At 46.5% G+C, this 20,317-nt stretch overlaps 1 protein-coding gene across 1 annotated transcript in view; it reads left to right on the plus strand.

The window, feature by feature from the left end:
• The first annotated feature begins 880 nt into the window (after window positions 1-880).
• LOC139273361 (zinc finger protein 214-like) overlaps window positions 881-20,317 on the plus strand; it is a 32,264-nt gene continuing 12,827 nt past the window's right edge. Inside the window, exons 1-2 of the mRNA XM_070890191.1 lie at window positions 881-1,292; window positions 16,271-16,436. The gene's annotated coding sequence lies outside the window, so the exon portion shown is untranslated. The remainder of the gene's footprint in view (window positions 1,293-16,270; window positions 16,437-20,317) is intronic.

The raw sequence follows: 20,317 nt of genomic DNA on the forward strand, positions 1-20,317 counted from the left end.
GAACCTGACTGGAGAGTGCTTTCGGCAGACACTAGTTGCTCAGATGACCCATTCCCCAGCACTGACATCCATAACCTCGATGAGAACATCATTTAACCCAAAGATAAGAGAAACCCATCAGTTCTTCCCCTGGACAAGGATGTGGAGGGACAGTGAGTGTCCCGAACATTGTTGTACAGTGTGCTCGATAGTTCCTCCCTGGGTCTGAGCCTTTGGGTGATGATTTGAATTTGATGCCCTCGAGTTACTGACTCACCAACTGGTGGAAATAGTTTTTCCTCATTTACCAGATCAAACTTTGAACACCTCCCTCAGATCTCCAATTCCCCTTTGTTCTAATGAAAAGAGCCCCAGTTTCTCCAATCTCCCCTGATAACTAAAGCCTCTCTTCCCTAGTACCATCTCAGTGAATCTCTCTGCACCCTCTCCATGGCCTCCACATCCTTCCTGGTGTAAGATCCCCAAAACCTGACAATATTTGAACTGCAGCCTAACCAATGATTTGTGCAGCTTTACATGACCTCTGCCCTTTTGTACTCTACACCCCTATTTATAAATCCTAGGATCCCATGTGCTTTTTAACCACTTTTTCAACGTAAAGATTTGTTTATCTGAGCTCCTTGTAGGTTTTAGACTTATTAACATATGGCTAAAATACATTGACATCAAATAGCTGATTAATGTGTATTGTGAGAAATCAAGGTTTAGTCTGAGTTAGAAACTCAAACAGGCGCTTCACTGCAGACAGGTCGCCATGACAACACTGATAAGACATTCCATTCACTGAACCCACTGTTGGAATCTGCAATTAGATCGGGGAAAGAACAGGGTTTGTCTGTTATTAACCGCAATATAAACTTAAACCAGAGTGAGTAATAGAATAGGTTAGATTATAATGTGTGATGTTTATAGCTATAACTGAAACAATCCGAAGTAACGTAATGAACAGCAGGCAGGGGAGTTTAGGGATATTGAGCAAATTACTGAGAAAAGTAACTGCTGGGAACCAGGGAAAGTGTCCTTGTAAATCACAGATTAGAGAAATTCCAGCTGTCTTTTCCTCATTTCCTGCCAAAACCCAGCAGAGAAGACAAAGAAGAGTCCGTTGCCAGAGGTGGATCAGTGCAGGGTATAAAAGTGAGGGGAGACTGATGTAAGGGGGCAGTCGGGACTGGAGACACCGGAGATCAAGCTCGGGGCGCCCGAGGTTCCATCCAGCGGGCTGACCTGGTGTCAGTTACTGTGGACACGCGGGACTTGCATCTTTACTCTGATTGATGGATCAATATAAGGTACGGTAGAGGACGGAGAATCTGCTCATCTTGTATTTCTTAGTAAGATAGTAACGTTGCTGACACTGGACTCTTGAACCTGCTAATAAGACAAGCCCTTAGCCAGAATCTTATAACCCTAAATCTCTCTACTCCTCTACTCTTTTTAAAGTTTTACCATTTAATGTACATTTCCTCCCAAAATCTCATCATATTTCTCTGCATTAAATTTAATTTGCCATTACCTGTCCCATTTACTAACCTGTGTGTTCACACTGAAGTCACTTGCAGTCCTCTTCACAGTTGGTCATGATCCCCCTTTCGGCGTCATCTGGAGATTTTGATCTTGACCCGATGGCCTACATCCCAGGGTTTTGAAAGCAGTGGCCATTGAGATAATGGATGCATTGGCTGTCATCTTCCAAAATTCCATAGATTCCAGAAAAGTTCCGCATGTTGGAAGGTAGCTAATGTAACTCCGCTATTTAAGAAAGGAGGGAGAGAGAAAAGGGGAACTTCAGACCAGTTAGCCTGACATCAGTCGGCGGGAAAATGCTAGAATCGAATATTAAGGATGTGGTAACAGGGCAAATTAGAAAATAATTAAGATTGGGCAGAGTCAACATGGATTTATGAAAGGGAAATCATGTTTGACAAATCTGTTAGAGGTTTTAGAGATTGTAACTAATAGAATAGATAAGGGGGAACCAGTGGATGTGGTGTATTTGGATTTTCAGAAAGCATCCGATAAGGTGCTACACGCGGTTATTAAACACAATTAGGGCTCATGTGATTGGGGGTAATATACTAGCATGGATTTAGGATTGATTAACGGGCAGAAAACAAATAAAGGGTAATTTTCAGGTTGGCAGGCTATTACTAGTGGGGTGCTGCAGGGATTGGTGCTGGGGCCCCAGCTATTCAGAATCCAATCAATGATTTGGATGAGGGGAGCAAATATATTATATCTAAGTTTGCTGATGATACAAAGCTAGGTGGGAATGTAAGTTGTGAGGAGGATGCAAAGAGACTTCACGGGGATATCAACAGGCTAAGTGAGTGGGTAAGAACATGGCAAATATAATATAATGTGGAGGAATGTGAAGTTATCCACTTTGGTAGGAAAATTGGAAAAACAGAGTATTTTTTTAAATGGAGAGAGATTGGGAAATGTTGTGTTCAGAGGGACCTGGGTGTCCTTGTACACGAATCACTGAAAGTTAACATACAGGTACAGCAAGCTATTAAGAAAGCAAATGGTATATTGGCCTTTATTACAGGAGGATTTGAGTACGAGTAACGACATCTGACTGCAATTATATAAGGCCCTGGTGAGACCACATCTGGAGTATTGTGTACAGTTTTGGTCTCCTTACCTAAGGAAGGATATACATGCCATAGAGGGAGTGCAACAAAGGTTAACCAGACTGATTCCTGGGATGGGGGGATTGTCCAATAAGGAGATATTGAGTACACTAGGCCTATATGCTCTCGAGTTTAGAAGAATGAGAGGTGATATCATTGAAACATATAAAATTCTTACAGGGCTTGACAGGGTAGATGCAGGCAGGATGTTTCACCGGGGCTGGAGAGTCTAGAACCAGGGGTCACAGACTCCGAATAAGGGGTCGGCCATTTAGGACTGAATTGAGGGGAAACTTCTTCACTCAGAGGGTGGTGAATCTTTGGAATTCTTTACCCTAGAAGGCTGCAGAGGCTCAGTCTTTGAGTAGATTCAAGACAGAGATCAATAGATTTTTGGATATTAAGGGAATCAAGGGATATGGGTACAGTGCAGGAAAATGAAGTTGAGGTAGAAGATCAGCCATTATCTTATTGAATGGCGGAGCAGTCTCGAGGGGCTGAATCACGTACACTAATTCTTATATCCTTCTCTTAGACGTAAGCCCAGATCATTTCTCTATGTTGAGAATGGTCCCAACAGTGACCCCGGGAGATACCACTGTTTACATCCCTCCAATCTGAAGAACATCCATTAACCACTACTCTCTGTTTTATGCCCTTTACCCAATTTCCTCTCCACACTGCCCCACTTCCTTTAATACCTTGAGCCTTAATTTGATCAATAAGCCTCCTGTCTGGCACCTTATCAAACACCTTTTGACAATCTATCTACACAACATCCACTGTATGTCCTGTCTCACTACACTGTTATTTCCTGAAATAATCCCTGCTGTCTGTTCTGAATCAGTCCATTTCACTACCAAATGTTGCAGTGTTTGCTCCACCCCACAAGGTTTCATCTGTTGAAAGCCACAACAGATAGGTCCACAAAGCGGCCCCACGGCAAACTCCAGGGACAGGGCGGAAGTGAGTCAGGGAGCGTCTGTAAATGAAGGAGAAATGGTGACTGGTCAGGCAGCATGTGAAAATGAATGCAAAACGCTGATTGGTCAGGGAGTGTCTTTAAATGAAGGAATAATGGTGACTGGTCAGGATGAGGGCTTCAGCAGCGAATGAGCTGAGGCAAGGGCTGAGGCAGGCAATGTTACGGAGGTGGATATAGGCGGCCTTGGTTATGCTGTGGATTTGAGGTCGAAAGCTCATTTCAGGGTCAAATATGACACCAAGGTTGTGAACAATGTGGTTCAGCCATAGACAGAAGTTGGGGAGAGGGATGGAGTCAGTGGCTAGGGAATGGATTTTGTGGCAGGGACTGAAAACAATGGCTTCGATCTTCCCAATATTCAATTGGAGAAAATTTCTGCTCATCCAGAACTGGATGTCGGACAAGCAGTGTGACAATTTAGAGACCGAGGAGGGGTCGAGAGAAGTGGTAGTGAGGTAGAGCTGGGTGCCGTCAGCGCACATGTGGAAACTGACACTGTGTTTTCAGATGATGTCGCCAAGGGGCAACATGTAGATGAGAAATAGGAGGGGGCCAAGGACAGATACTTGGGGGACACCAGAAATAACAATGGGGATAACAACAGTGGGAAGAGAAGCCATTGCACGTGATTCTCTAGCTACGATTAGATAGATAAGAATGGAACCAGGCAAGTGCAGTCCCACCCAGCTGGACGATGGTGGAGAGGTGTTGGAGAAGGATAGAGTGGTCAATTGTGTCAAAGGCTGCAGACAAGTCAAGAAGGGCAAGGAGGGATAGTTTACCTTTGTCACAGTCACAAAGGATGTCATTTGTGACTTTGATGAGAGCCGCCTCGGTACAGTGGCAGGGGCAGAAACCGGATTGGAGGGATTCAAACATGGAATTGCGGGAAGGATGGGCACGGATCTGGGAGGCGACAACATGTTCAAGGACTTTGGAGAGGAAAGGGAGGTTGGAGATGGGGCGATAGTTTGCAAGGATGGGGGCGAATTGAGGGTTAGTTTTTGAGAAGAGCAGCGATGGCAGCAGATTTGAGGGAGACAGTACCTGAGGAGAGAGAACAATGTCAGATAAATGGTGACCGGTCAGGGAGCGTCTGTAAATGAAGGAGAAATGGAGATTGGTCAGGGAGCGTCAGTAAATCAAGAAAGAAGAAAGACAGACTTGCATTTATATAGCGCTTTTCATGACCACCAGACGTCTCAAAGCGCTTTACAGCCAATGAAGTACTTTTGGAGTGCAGTCACTGTTGTAATCTGGGAAACGCGGCAGCCAACTTGAGTACAGCAAGCTCCCACAAACAGCAATGTGATAATGATCAGATAATCTGTTTTTGTCAAGTTGATTGAGGGATAAATATTGGCCAGGACACCAGGGAGAACTCCCTGCTCTTCAAAATAGTGCCATGGAATCTTTTACAACCACCTGAGAGAGCAGATGGGGGCCTCAGTTTAACGTCCCATCCGAAATACAGCACCTCCAACAGAGCAGCACTCCCTCAGCACTGCACAGGAGTGTCAGCTTAGATTGATGTGCTCAAGGGAATTGGTGACAAGTCAGGGAGTGTCTGTAAATTAAGGTGACATGGTGACTTTCAGGGAGCATGTGGAAATGAGGGAGAAATGGTGACTAGTCAGGGTGTATGTGGAAATGAGGGATTGGTCAGGGAGCATGTGGAAATGGTGACTGGTCAGGGAGCGTGTGGAAATGGTGACTGGTCAGGGAGCGTGTGGAAATGGTGACTGGTCAGGGAGCGTGTGGAAATGGTGACTGGTCAGGGAGCGTGTGGAAATGGTGACTGGTCAGGGAGCGTGTGGAAATGGTGACTGGTCAGGGAGCGTGTGGAAATGGTGACTGGTCAGGGAGCGTGTGGAAATGGTGACTGGTCAGGGAGCGTGTGGAAATGAGGGAGAAATGGTGACTGGTCAGGGAGCGTGTGGAAATGGTGACTGGTCAGGGAGCGTGTGGAAATGGTGACTGGTCAGGGAGCATGTGGAAATGGTGACTGGTCAGGGAGCGTGTGGAAATGAGGGAGAAATGGTGACTGGTCAGGGAGCGTGTGGAAATGGTGACTGGTCAGGGAGCGTGTGGAAATGGTGACTGGTCAGGGAGCGTGTGGAAATGGTGACTGGCCAGGGAGCGTGTGGAAATGGTGACTGGTCAGGGAGCGTGTGGAAATGGTGACTGGTCAGGGAGCGTGTGGAAATGAGGGAGAAATGGTGACTGGTCAGGGAGCGTGTGGAAATGAGGGATTGGTCAGGGAGCGTGTGGAAATGGTGACTGGTCAGGGAGCGTGTGGAAATGAGGGACTGGTTAGGAAGCGTGTGGAAATGGTGACTGGTCAGGGAGCATGTGGAAATGGTGACTGGTCAGGGAGCGTGTGGAAATGGTGACTGGTCAGGGAGCGTGTGGAAATGAGGGACTGGTTAGGAAACGTGTGGAAATGGTGACTGGTCAGGGAGCGTGTGGAAATGAGGGACTGGTCAGGGAGCGTGTGGAAATGGTGACTGGTCAGGGAGCGTGTGGAAATGAGGGAGAAATGGTGACTGGTCACTGAGCGTGTGGAAATGGTGACTGGCCAGGGAGCGTGTGGAAATGGTGACTGGTCAGGGAGCGTGTGGAAATGGTGACTGGTCAGGGAGCGTGTGGAAATGAGGGAGAAATAGTGACTGGTCAGGGAGCGTGTGGAAATGAGGGACTGGTCAGGGAGCATGTGGAAATGGTGACTGGTCAGGGAGCGTGTGGAAATGGTGACTGGTCAGGGAGCGTGTGGAAATGAGGGACTGGTCAGGGAGCGTGTGGAAATGAGGGAGAAATGGGGATTGGTCAGGGAGCGTGTGGAAATGGTGACTGGTCAGGGAGCGTGTGGAAATGGTGACTGGTCAGGGAGCGTGTGGAAATGAGGGAGAAATTGGGACTGGTCAAGGAGCGTGTGGAAATGAGGGACTGGTCAGCGAGCCTGTGGAAATGATGACTGGTCAGGGAGCGTGTGGAAATGATGACTGGTCAGGGAGCATGTGGAAATGATGACTGGTCAGGGAGCGTGTGGAAATGAGGGAAAAATGGGGACTGGTCAGAGAGAGTCCACATGAAGGGAATTGGTGACTGGTGGAATGTGGAAAGTTGAACTCGCTGCCACAAGGAATGGTTGAAGCAGATAGCATTAAAGGGGAGGCTTGATGCATCCATGAGGGAGAAGGGAATAAAGGGATATGGGGGCAGGGTGGGATGATATCTGTTGCTCGAACGGCAATTTCGCTCGTCGTGTGACTAGTAATTGCCTGCAACAGTTCTGGAGTTAAATACCAAATGACACACTAGACAATGGCAGTACCGTTAATGTTTGTTTAATACAGAAGAAGTACAAGACTCTCACTACTTATACTTTATAGTTACCCAATAGGTCCCCGGATGATCAGTCCGTACTAAAACTGTTCCGTTAAGGGTCTCTTCTGTGGCACCTACTTCTGTTGAGTGTTGCTCCTAGGTTCTCACTATGGACGGCACTGGAGGTGCGGGTGGATTCACTCTGGAGCATCCACGATGCTGAGAAAGACGTGAATAGCACGTTTACTGAGTTGGTCTTACCGCAGGTAAAGGTTACACAGCCAGATAGGGGATGGGTGACCAACAGGAAGAGCAGTGGAAGGAAGGTAGTGCAGGGGTCCCCTGCAGTCATCCCCCTGCAGAACAGATGCACCGCTTTGAGTACTGTTGAGGGGGATGACTCCTCAGAGGAGGGCAGCAGCAGCCAAGTCCATGGCACCATGGGTGGCTCTGCTGCACAGGAGGGCAGGAAAAAGAGTGGGAGAGCTATAGTGATAGAGGATTCTATTGTAAGGGGAATAGATAGACGTTTCTGCGGCCACAACCGAGACTCCAGGATGGTATGTTGCCTCCCTGGTGCAAGGGTCAAGGATGTCTCGGAGCCGGTGCAGGACATTTTGAAGAGGGAGGGTAAACAGCCAGTTGTCGTGGTGCATATAGGTACTAAGGATATAGGTAAAAAACGGGATGAGGTCCGACAAGACGAATTTAGGGAGCTAGGAGCTAAATTAAAAAGTAGGACCTCAAAAGTAATAATCTCAGGATTGCTACCAGTGCCACATGCTTGTCAGAGTAAGAATCGCAGGATAGCTCAGATGAATACATGGCTTGAGGAGTGGTGCAGAAGGGAGGGATTCAAATTCCTGGGACATTGGAACTGGTTCTGGGGAAGGTAGTACCAGTACAAACCGGACGGTCTGCACCTGGGCAGGACCGGAATCAATGTCCTCGGAGGAGTGTTTACTAGTGCTGTTGGGGAGGAGTTAAACAAATATGGCAGGGGGATGGGAACCTATGCAGGGAGACAGAGGGAAGTAGAATGGGGGCAGAAGCAAAAGATAGAAAAAAGAAAAGTAAAAGTGGAGGTCAGAGAAACCCAAGGCAAAAAGCAAAAAGGGCCACATTACAACAAAATCCAAAAGGGGCAAAAGATGTTTAAAAAGACAAGCCTGAAGGCTTTGTGACTCAATGCGAGGAGTATTCGGAATAAGATGGACGAATTAACTGCGCAGATAGCAGTTAATGGATATGATGTAATTGACATCACGGAGATATGGCTCCAGGGTGACCAAGGCTGGGAACTCAACATCCAGGGGTATTCAACATTTAGGAATGATAGACAGAAAGGAAAAGGAGGTGTGGTGGCGATGCTGGTTAAAGAAGAAATTAATGCAATAGTAAGGAAGGACATTAGCTTGGATGATGTGGAATCTGTCTTTTTAACACCCTTTGCCCCTTTAGGATTTTGCTGTAATGTGGTCCTTTTTGCATTTTGCTTTGGGTTTCTCTGCCCTCCACTTTTACTTTTCTTCTTTCTATCTTTTGCTTCTGCCCCCATTCTACTTCCCTCTGTCTCCCTGCATAGGTTCCCATCCCTCTGCCATATTGGTTTAACCCCTCCCCAACAGCACTAGCAAACATTCCATCTTGGATATTGGTTCTGGTCCTGCCCAGATGCAGACCGTCCAGTTTGTACTGGTCCCACTTCCTCCAGAACCTCCAATGTCCCAGTAATTTGAATCCCTCCCTTTTGCACCATGGAGCTACGGAATACCAAAGGACAGAAAACACTAGTGGGAGTTGTGTACAGACCACCAAACAGTAGTAATGAGGATGGGGACAGCATCAAACAAGAAATTAGGGATGCGTGCAATAAAGGTACAGCAGTTATCATGGGCGAGTTTAATCTACATATTGACTGGGCTAACCAAACTGGTAGCATTGTGGTGGAGGAGGATTTCCTGGAATATATTAGGGATGGTTTTCTAGACCAATATGTCGAGGAACCAACTAGAGGGCTGGTCATCCTAGACTGGGTGATGTGTAATGAGAAAGGACTAATCAACAATCTTGTTGTGTGAGGCCCCTTGGGGAAGAGTGACCATAATATGGTCGAATTCTTTATTAAGATTGAGAGTGACACAGTACATTCAGAGACTAGGGTCCTGAACTTGGGGAAAGGTAACTTCGATGGTATGATTCGTGACTTGGTTAGAATAGACTGGCGAGTGATACTTAAAGGGTTGACGGTGGATAGGCAATGGCAAACATTTAAAGATCACGTGAACTTCAGCAATTGTACATCCCTGTCTAGAGTAAAAATAAAACAGGGAAGGTGGCTCAACCATGGCTAACAAGGGAAATTAATGATAGTGTTAAATCCAAGGAAGAGGCATATAAATTGGCCATAAAAAGCAGCAAACCTCAGGACTGGGAGAATTTTGTAATACAGCAGAGGAGGACAAATGGTTTAATTAGGAGGGGGAAAATAGAATGAGAGGAAACTTGACTAGGGGACCGAGGGTCTAGTGAGAAGGAGGAACTGAAGGATATCCTTACAAAGCGGGAACCTATTTTAGGGAAATTGATCGGATTGAAGGCTGATAATTCCCTGGGGCCTGATAGTCTGCATCCCAGAGTACTTAAGGAAGTGGCCCTAGAAATAGTGGATGCATTGGTGACAATTTTCCAACAGTCTATCAATTCTGGATCAGTTCCTATGGACTGGAGGGTAGCGAATGTAAGACCAGTTTTTAGAAAAGGAGGGAGGGAGAAAACAAGCAATTATAGACCGGTTAGCCTGGCATCAGTAGTGGGAAAATGTTGGAATCAATCATTAAGGATGAAATAGCAGCGCATTTGGAAAGCAGTGACAGGATCGGTCCAAGTCAGCATGGATTTATGAAAGGGAAATCATGCCTGATGAATCTTCTGGAATTTTTTGAGGATGTAACTAGCAGAGTGGACAAGGGAGAACCAGTGGATGTGGTGTATTTGGACTTTCAAAAGGCTTTTGACAAGATCCCGCACAAGAGATTGGTGTGCAAAATCAAAGCGCATGGTATTGGGGGTAATGTACTGACGTGGATCGAGAACTGGTTGGCAGACAGGAAGCAGAGAGTCGGGATAAACGGGTCCTTTTCAGAATGGCAGGCAGTGACTAGTGGAGCGCCGCAGGGCTCAGTGCTGGGACCCCAGCTCTTTACAATATACATTAACGATTTAGATGAAGGAATTGAGTGTAATATCTCCAAGTTTGCAGATGACACTAAACTGGGTGGTGGTGTGAGCTATGAGGAGGACGCTAAGAGGCTGCAGGGTGACTTGGACAGGTTAGGTGAGTGGGCAAATGCATGGCAGATGCACTATAATGTGGATAAATGTGAGGTTATCCATTTTGGGGGCAAAAACATGAAGGCAGAATATTATCTGAATGGCGGCAGATTTGGAAAAGGGGAGGTGCAATGAGACCTGGGTGTCATGGTTCATAAGTGATTGAAAGTTGGTGAGCAGGTACAGCAGGTGGTGAAGATGGCAAATGGTATGTTGGCCTTCATAGCTAGGGGATTTGAGTATAGGAGCAGGGAGGTCTTACTGCAGTTGTACAGGGCCTTAGTGAGGCCTCACCCGGAATAGTGTTCAGTTTTAGTCTCCTAATCTGAGGAAAGACGTTAAAAGTGCAGTGAAGGTTCACCAGACTGATTCCCAGGATGGCTGGACTGTCATATGAGGAGAGACTGGATTAATTGGGCCTTTATTCACTGGAGTTTAGAAGGACGAGAGTGGATCTCATAGAAATGTATAAGGTTCTGACGGGACTGGACAGGTTAGATGCGGAAGAATGTTCCTGATGTTGGGGAAGTCCAGAACCAGGGAACATGGTCTTCGGATAAGGGGTAGGCCATTTAGGACTGAGATGAGGAGAAACTTCTTCACTCAGAGAGTGGTTAACCTGTGGAATTCCCTGCCACAGAGAGTTGTTGATGCCAGTTCATTGGATATATTCAAGAGGGAGTTAGATATGGCCCTTACGGCTAAAGGGATCAAGGGGTATGGAGAGGAAGCAGGAAAGGGGTACTGAGGGAATGATCAGCCATGATCTTATTGAATGGTGGTGCAGGCTCGAAGGGCCGAATGGCCTACTCCTGCACCTATTTTCTCTGTTTCTTCTTTCGATATTAACAATTTCTTAGTTTCCAAGTCTCAGATATCAACAGGTGAGTGCAGGAGCTTGGTTTTGGTGTCGGGCAAATTTGTGTTCCGTAGACCCATTTCCCAAAGAGGCACTCCTGATGAATGTTTGGGCCTTCACATTCAGCATGGTCAGAGTACAGTTCTTGGCGGTGCTGCTCTTGAAACCACGCTGTGCCTCGTTGGTAGGATAGATCTTGTATGGGCACAGCACAGTCCGGGTAGTTCGGCTGCATTGATGCAGGCTGGTCCCAGTCATTCCGGTAGGTAGATTTACCACCTATGGTTTCAGATTGCTCCAGCCTATCCATACTCCACCTTGTATGGTTCCGACATTCCTTACGTTAAACAGAGTCATACTGGTCTGGTTATTGAATACTGCTATCCCCAATATTATTCTGATCTCTGGCATTCCTCTTGGTCCAGTGCATTCCTTGTTGAACCACACCTTGCAGTGTTGTCGCAGCTGGCATCCATCTAGAGGATGGTGTTCCTTGTTCGAGGTCAGATATTACACAAAACTTGCGCCTGAGTTTGGTTCTCTGCTTTCTTGGCAGTATTGATTCATTGGTTGATAATCTGAGCGTGACTTTCCAATATGGTGACCATTCTTCTCTCCAGCTTACCGTCATCTTTTCCTGCCTCCACTAACGTCTCTGATTATTATTTAAACTATTTAAAACCTGCTTTATTTGTCCGGTCAATCCCTTTATCTTAGCGTTCAGATTAGTAATATCTAAGGTATTGACTGGCCATTCCTGCCCCGTACGGTGTACGTATGTCATTTGCAATGCTTCTTTTCTGCCTATTCTTACTTTCCATCTTATTTAGTCCTATTTCTTGTCTCAATAGTAGTGAAGTCAGGTCCTGATACAATTTCTTTAAATTATCCGGGCACCAGTTGGGTAACTGAATATTACTTATGTTAACAGGTATCAACTCATACTGTACATTGTCATACACAACCTTTCTTGCCGTTCTTATAACAACGCCTCCCCTTGGGCCTGGCTTGTGTTTGGGGCAGTCCCAAACCGGAAGCAGGGTCGTAGTGATTGGGGTAATGGTCTGAACAATGAGTGGGGTAGTCGGCTCGTGGGTAGTCGGTGTCTGTAATACCTGAACCACTATCTTCCCTTGGTGTTTACACGATCACGTTGGGTTCAAGCTCTTCCGTGAGTTACTGATTATGTTTCTTACAGTTGGACTGCTGATATGCTCTCAATGAACCTTCTTAAAATATTGTCATTCCAGAGAGCAGTCCAGTCTGCAAGAATACAACAGACACCCCACAAAAACATCCTTTTAAACACAGTTTAAATGGAACCACATAGACTGGAACTTTTAAAAAAAGATTGAATTATCCCCTTAAATGTCTGATAAATTTCCCTTCCCGAGTGCTTCAGCAGCAACTCCTAGCAATTTGCCGAGTCAATTTTAATTTCACAATAAGCTATGTCCAGCCTTTGTGATTTAACAAAACAAAAGGTATCTGCACTGCATTTGGATGGAAGTTCTTTATCCTTCCTGTCGAGTATCGTGGAAGGTAACACATGATTCCAAATCATTAATTCCAAGCATTTTTTTAAAGCAAAGTCTGGAGTTCAATTTTGTCATCATGCTGCGACATTTGAGATCCATCATTGCAGATAAAAAGTTCAAACTCTTGAACATTACTGGAGCTTTTCTCCTTTGTTCCAGCAAAAGTTAAAATTCGGTGACACCTTGAAGTCACTTCCATGTTAAACAACCCCTCTTGGTAATCTTGCACCATCAGCAGTCCTGCTTAGAAGAAAAAACAGAAACTCCATTGTGGCTTTCGTGCCAGCCCAATGGATTAATTCATCAATCCTGATCCCCTTTCTGTTCCTGAGGGAAACATCCACTCTAATTCCAAACTTAAAATGTTCTTAACATTTTAAAATGCTCAAAATATTTACATTCAACTCTGCAAAAAGGTGTTGCTTTCAGAAGTCTGGTGCAGAGTGTTACCTTCCTTTTTCACATTTTAAAAAGTTTGACAAACACGCATACTAATGCCTGGTACCACGCATACCAATAGCTTACACATTACAATGGTTCTCTCATTCACACATAATAGCAGCATACATCCTTTTCTCCCCTGGTCCACAGTCTTGAATTGGTCAGAAAATGTCTTTATTTTAAAATACCAAATATATGTAATTGGCTCATGTCCGGAACAAGAGGTTTGTCACACAATTTAAACCAACCAAAATTCCACCATGGCCATAGTAAAAATGTGGTTTTCATAGGTTAATTAACCTCAATAACTCCAAATTAATTCAAACCAATTTCAAACTAACCAGTGCCAGTTGAAAAAAAAAACCTATCCAGACACACACGTTTAAAGACAAGTTAAAACCATCCACATGCTTTTAACTTTACCATTCACAGTGAAACATCACACACAATACATTTCATAACTTTTCAAACATCCATAATAGCAAATTCTATGTTTTATTTTACACATTTAGACTCCCTCCGTTTCTTTTCTTTTTTAGATTTGTCGAAGAATGAGTCTCCTCCGGGAAATCCGATAAACTGAAGCCCTCCCCTGAATTGGTTAAGCTACACTTCCCCCGACTGGGAGATCCCACATTTTACTGCCATTTCTCCTGCGTCTTTTCTATAGTTTTAACTCAGAATCATCCCATCTGGGTCGTTAATGTTGCTCGAAAGGCAATTTCGCTAGTCGTGTGATGAGTAGTTATCTGCGACGGTACTCGAGTTAAATACCAAATGACACACTAGTCAGTGGCGGTACCGTTAATGTTCGTTTAATACAGAAGAAGTACAAAACTCACAACTTATACTTTATAGTTACCCAATAGGTCTGCAGCTAATCAGTCCATACTAACACTGCTCCGTCAAGGGTCTCTTCCCTGGCACCTACTTCTGTCAAGTGTTGCCCTTAGGTTCTCACTATGGACGGTCCGAACCTATCTATCGTTATACCTTTTTTTTCTGCCTGTTCTAACGCAAACTGTTGAGTTAGCTCCGGCAAGTCTGAGGTGATCATGTCAGTCAGTCTAATGTAATCAGCTAAATTCGATGACCATTGTTTTGCTAATGTCTGGCCGATTCACTAGTAGCCTGCACCTGGCCTATTGTAACACAATTGGGGTAACTAGCTTATTTCCTGCAGAAAAGTGACAGTGCAGAATGGCCTATACTTCCCCAGTGTGTAACCGGGGGAGGGGCCCAGTGAGATCAGACAGTGTAACCCGGGGGCCTAGTGAGATCAGACAGTGTGTAACCCGGGGGCCCAGTGAGATCAGACAGTGTGGAACCCGGGGGCCCAGTGAGATAGACAGTGTGTAACCCTGGGGCCCAGTGAGATCAGACATTGTGTAACCCGGGGGCCCAGTGAGATCAGACAGTGTGTAACCCGCGGGCCCAGTGAGATCAGACAACGTGTAACCCAGGGGCCCAGTGAGATCAGACAGTGTGTAACCGGGGACCCAGTGAGATCAGACAGTGTGTAATCCGGGGGCCCAGTGAGATCAGACAGTGTGTAACCGAAGGATGGGCCCAGTGAGATCAGACAGTGTGTAACTTGGGGGCCCAGTGAGATCAGACAGTGTGTAACCCGGGGTTGGGCCCAGTGAGATCAAACAGTGTGTAACTCGGGGAGGATGGGCCCAGTGAGATCAGACAGTGTGTATCCTGGGGAGGATGGGCCCAGTGAGATCAGACAGTGTGTATCCCGGGGAGGATGGGCCCAGTGAGATCAGACAGTGTGTAACCCGGGGAGGATGGGCCTAGTGAGATCAGACAGTGTGTAACCCGGGGAGGATGGGCCGAGTGAGATCAGACAGTGTGTAACCCGGGGAGGATGGGCCCAGTGAGATTAGACAGTGTGTAACCCGGGGAGGATGGGCCTAGTGAGATCAGACAGTGTGTAACCCGGGGAGGATGGGCCCAGTGAGATCAGACAGTGTGTAACCCGGGGAGGATGGGCCCAGTGAGATCAGACAGTGTGTAACCCGGGGAGGATGGGCCTAGTGAGATCAGACAGTGTGTAACCCGGGGAGGATGGGCCCAGTGAGATCAGACAGTGTGTAACCCGGGGAGGATGGGCCTAGTGAGATCAGACAGTGTGTAACCCGGGGAGGATGGGCCCAGTGAGATCAGACAGTGTGTAACCCGGGGAGGATGGGCCTAGTGAGATCAGACAGTGTGTAACCCGGGGAGGATGGGCCCAGTGAGATCAGACAGTGTGTAACCCGGGGAGGATGGGCCTAGTGAGATCAGACAGTGTGTAACCCGGGGAGGATGGGCCCAGTGAGATCAGACAGTGTGTATCCCGGGGAGGATGGGCCCAGTGAGATCAGACAGTGTGTAACCCAGGGAGGATGGGCCTAGTGAGATCAGACAGTGTGGAACCCGGGGAGGATGGGCCCAGTGAGATCAGACAGTGTGTATCCCGGGGAGGATGGGCCCAGTGAGATCAGACAGTGTGGAACCCGGGGAGGATGGGCCTAGTGTGATCAGACAGTGTGTAACCCGGGGAGGATGGGCCCAGTGAGATCAGACTGTGTGTAACCCGGGGGCCCAGTGAGATCAGACAGTGTGTAACCCGGGGAGGATGGGCCCAGTGAGATCAGACAGTGTGTAACCCGGGGAGGATGGGCCCAGTGAGATCAGACAGTGTGTATCCCGGGGAGGATGGGCCCAGTGAGATCAGACAGTGTGTAACCCGGGGAGGATGGGCCCAGTGAGATCAGACAGTGTGGAACCCGGGGAGGATGGGCCCAGTGAGATCAGACAGTGTGTAACCCGGGGAGGATGGGCCTAGTGAGATCAGACAGTGTGTAACCCGGGGAGGATGGGCCTAGTGAGATCAGACAGTGTGTAACCCGGGGAGGATGGGCCCAGTGAGATCAGACAGTGTGTAACCCGGGGAGGATGGGCCCAGTGAGATCAGACAGTGTGTAACCCGGGGAGGATGGGCCCAGTGAGATCAGACGTGCGGGACAGAGGTTGACGAAAAGGATCAAATCAAACAGAAACACTGGACATATATTTTTCTGAAACATTGGAAAAACACTTTACACTACATTCCACTTCACAACATGAATATTCTTCTCATTTTCTGCCCTGTCATAATTAGATGTCCTGGTGAATGGTGGAGTGACTGAGAAAGTTCCACAGCTGGAAGGAAACAGGGATTGTGGACTGAGGAAGAACAGCAGGTGAACCAGCTCAGGATTGTGAGAGCACCAACCAGTGAGCCCCTTCCGATTGAAAGTGCTTCAATAGATCGACTGGGGAGGAAGGTAAGAGAAAGTGCCATTTACTCAGATACACACCGGTCCTGTAGACAGTACACACAGGTTACACAGTAAGACAGGAAATGAGACTGGGAGAGTCTGACCACCGAGCACAATTATCCAGCATGAGGCCGTGTAATGGGATGTGAAGTGAGATCAGTTTCTGTCTCTAAACACAGTCACAGTGAATCTTGTGTGTGTTTTAGAGTAAAGGGCTTTGATCGAAGAGGTGATTCCAGTTTGAGGCAGAGCCCAGCAGATGGACCGGTCTCTGTACATTAGGTGCGGCTGCACTCACACCGACACCATCAGATCTCAATGTTCAAATATTTCCCATCTGGTGAGAAAGCCAATGGAAAGATTGAAGCAGAAGCACAGAGACAATTCACTGATCACGATGCACAGACCCATCTGAAAGACCAGCACGGCCTATCACCCATAGAATCAATTATTCATTCATCAACATTTAGAATTATAAGAAAATATATTGATAACTACTAATATTGAAGCATTTTCGATTAATTGATCACTAGAGATATGTAGTATTCTAATATACTGAAACACAGATATGGAGAGTTGCAGTTTATTGATTGGCGTCGTACTTGACCCCGAGATGAGCTTCTGAACCCATATTCCCTCAATCACTGAGTATGCTTACTTCCACCTCCATAATATCGCTGGTCTCTACCCCTTCCTCAGCTCATCTGCTCAAACCCTCATTCATGCCTCTGTTACCACTACATTGGACTATTCCAATGCTCTTCTGATCGGCCTCACAATCTCCGCAAACTTAAGCTGATCAAAAACATTCCTGCCCATAATCCTTACTCAAGAACACAAGAAATAGCAGCAGTCGTAGGCCATACGACCCCTCCCGTCTACTCCACAATTCAGTAAGATCTCTATTCGATAGATAATTTCAAACATTCACAACTCTAGTGAAGAAATATCTCCTCATCTCAGTCGTAAATGGGCGATCTTTAATCCTAATACTAGGATCCCTACTTCGAGACTATCTAGCCCTTGTCAATTCTACTAAGAATTTTATGTTTCAATGATATCACCTTCCATTCTTCTAAACTCCAGAGAATATAGGCCTATTCTAATCAATCTGTCCTCAGCCCTCTCATCCCAAACTTGTACCAATTTCCGTTCACCCATCACCCCTGAGCTCGCTGAACTACATTGGCTCCTGCTCCATCAATGCCTCAATTTCAAAATTCTTATCCTTGTTTTGAAATCAGTATAGGATCTTGCCCCTCCCTATTGCTGTAATCTCCTCCAGCCCTACAACCCTCAGAGATCTTTGCATTCCTTCAATTCTGGCCTCTTGAGCAGCCCCAATTTTCATCCCTCCAATATTGGTGGCCGTACCTTCAGCTGCCGAGGCCATAAGCTCCGGAATTCTCTCCCTGAACCTTTCCACCTTTAAAATGCTCCTTAATACCTACCCTTTTAAACAAGCTTTTAGTCACCTGTGCTAATATTTCCTTACGTGACTGGGTGTCAAATTTAGTTTGATAACGGTCCTGTGAAGTGCCTTGGAACATTTTACTACATTTAAGGCGCAATATAAATGCAATTTGTTGCTGATAACTGAAGATATTTCGAATTGTAATGACTCTCACTGGGGTACAGTTTCCTCTGGCACCCACATCTAAGTCATCAATATATATCAAGAAAAGCAGTGGTTCTAGTGCTATATGAACAGAGCCAGCATCTCGTGCAGTAATAAGTGAAACAGAGTCCAGTGTAATATAAACAGAGACAGGGTCTAGAGTAATATAAACAGAGACAGGGTCTAGTTTAATACAAGCAGTGACAGGGTCTCGTGCAATATAAATTGAGACAGGGTCTAGTGTAATACAAACAGAGACAGGGTCTCGTGTAATATAAACAGTGACAGGGTCTGGTGTAATATAAACAGAGACAGGGTCTGGTGTAATATAAACAGAGACAGGGTCTGGTGTAATATAAACAGAGACAGGGTCTGGTGTAATATAAACAGGGACAGGGTCTGGTGTAATATAAACTGAGACAGGATCTAGTATAATATAAACAGGGACAGGGTCGAGTGTAATATAAACTGAGACAGGGTCTTGTAATATAAACAGTGACAGGGTCTAGTGTAATACAAACAGTGACAGGGCCTAATGTAACACAAAGAGAGGACCCAAGAATGTTTGTTACCGCAGTGTTAGGGGGCCGGCAGTGCAAGATGCTGATAGACACGGAAGCATCAATATCCATAACTAATCTAGACTTACCCCTTACCAAGGAAATGATCAGCATACAGGGAGTAGGAGGAGGTAACAGAAAGACAACTTTAAGTGAAATTGTACTACTACCCGACACCCCAGCTGTCCCAGCTGTACCGGCTGCCGGAGACAACCTGGGCACGCCCGCATTACCTGCTGTGGCGCCTCAGATAAAAACCACCTCTGTGTCACTGACACCCGAGGACACATTAAAGTTATTACAACTGTTACCCAAGTTAGAGAGGAGACGAAGTACTGAAAAGTTTTGGCAGAAAATACGGGAAATAAGAATATACCACAGCCTTCACAACCGAGATGTGGAATCAGTAGTAAGAGCAAAAATGACTTAACAATTGTGGCAACAGATGGGGCAACGATACCGGGACGGCACTTGGTGTGCGATGATAGCCCCCACCGTTGCGCAATCGGAGGCAGAATATCAGGCGCTTAAAGCAACATAACTGGGGTAGCAGGAGCAATACCCATAAACTGGGGAATAATCATGGGGGTGACTCAAAACAAGGGGGAATCCACACATGACTATGCAGAGAGGAAATGGCTGAGCTTCTAAGCGTAATTGTGAATACTGAACCCCACCAGGGATAATCAAGCATTCCTAACAATATACAAAAACTGGTTGAGTACTGCACACCAAGACATATTAAAAACAGGGCTAGTCACAATGCAAAACTATGACGAATTGTCCAGATGGGTATCTGAGCTGGATGCTACTCAGAAAAGGAAAGTAGCCGCGGTAGACGTGACTGCAGTGGCAGCAGCTGCGGAAGGAATGAGTGAGGAAAGAAAACTACGCATCGCCCCCTTGACTTGTTTAATTGTGGAAAAGGCGGCCACTTTAGTAGAGAGTGCCAGCAGAAAAAAGGGGCTCAAGGAGGGGTGGACAATCAAGGCCGAAATGCCAGAACTGTGACAAACTAGGCCACACAGCGAGAAAATGCTGGGCTAAGGGGGAGGTGTGGAAGGACAGGGATCCGGACAGATTAGAGAAGTCCCAGGAGGAGAACCATCCCTGACCAGGGGAGAAGTGGTAGTGCTCCTTAGAGAAGCTCAGCGGACTCCGCGACCATTCTCTCCCCCGGCAAGAGACGCTTTCTACCAAAGACATCATAAGTATGCTACGGTTGGCAGCCACTCGAGGGATTACCGACCCCCGGGGAAGATGTGGGACCACAAAGAGAGGACCCAAAAATGTTTGTTAGCACAGTGTTAGGGGGCCGGCAGTGTGAGATGCTGATAGACACGGGAGCGTCAATATCCATAACTAATCTAGACTTACCCCTTACCAAAGAAACGATCAGCGTACAGGGAGTGGGAGGAGCTAACAGAAAGACAACTTTAAATGAAATTGTACTATTGGAAGTACAGGGGATAATACTACCCACCCAGTTTTGGTGCTGCCCCAATCCCGAAGGCACCATATTAGGAATAGAAACATTAAGGGAAATAGGGGTACTAATAAACCCCCAGCGTAACCCAGTAGTCTGGGGAGACAAGCACCAAACTCAGTGTACATTTATCCACCCGGGCCATCAGCAGCAGCGGGTGGCTGGGATCCGTCCAATAGATCCCAAGTGGCAAACAAAGGGCGCCTGGGGAAGTATATGTCAG

Source organism: Pristiophorus japonicus, chromosome 9 (assembly GCF_044704955.1).
Source record: "Pristiophorus japonicus isolate sPriJap1 chromosome 9, sPriJap1.hap1, whole genome shotgun sequence".
Taxonomy (NCBI): Eukaryota; Metazoa; Chordata; class Chondrichthyes; family Pristiophoridae; genus Pristiophorus; species Pristiophorus japonicus.